At 41.2% G+C, this 464-nt stretch overlaps 1 long non-coding RNA gene across 1 annotated transcript in view; it reads right to left on the bottom strand.

Annotated features, from left to right (window-relative positions):
• Nucleotides 1-458, bottom strand: part of LOC113471806 — a 10138-nt gene extending 9680 nt beyond the window's left edge. The window contains exon 1 of the long non-coding RNA XR_003394358.1: nt 290-458. This is a non-coding gene — a long non-coding RNA (uncharacterized LOC113471806). The remainder of the gene's footprint in view (nt 1-289) is intronic.
• Between the last annotated feature and the right edge of the window lie 6 nt (nt 459-464).

Raw genomic sequence — 464 nt, 5'->3', positions numbered from 1 at the left:
CGTAATGTAATGATGGGTGTAATCCCGATGCTGTGGGGTCATTTGAGGTAGCTACTAGTGGAAGTGGAATAACGAACACATTGGTTTTGGTTTTACTTTAGGTACACTTAAAACACATTTTATTACACGAGAAGCTTCAACATTTTTACAAGTTATTTACAGGACGTCCCTTTAGGCCTATGATCTGAACCCGAGTGAATGAAATCCAAAATGGCTGGTGACGCCACTCCAAGAAGTTCCACGTCACCCAGATTGGCCAACACGTCAACATGACAACAGGTCGACCAACCTGCGAGACATACAACATCTTCCCCTTCCAGGGATGGGGCAAAGTACCCATTAGGGACCAGAAATAAAACCTATTAGAATTATTTGCCTAAGGCACAAAAAGTATGTCACAATGGATAGGTCCTAGGTATTAAATCAGAATGTCACAAAATATTCACAGGTCACAATATTAAACA

The sequence above is a fragment of the Diaphorina citri genome, unplaced genomic scaffold (genome assembly GCF_000475195.1).
Source record: "Diaphorina citri unplaced genomic scaffold, Diaci psyllid genome assembly version 1.1 scaffold3037, whole genome shotgun sequence".
Taxonomy (NCBI): Eukaryota; Metazoa; Arthropoda; class Insecta; order Hemiptera; family Psyllidae; genus Diaphorina; species Diaphorina citri.
The sequence above is the reverse complement of the archived record's forward strand: the minus strand, read 5'-3'. Positions and strand labels throughout refer to the sequence as shown.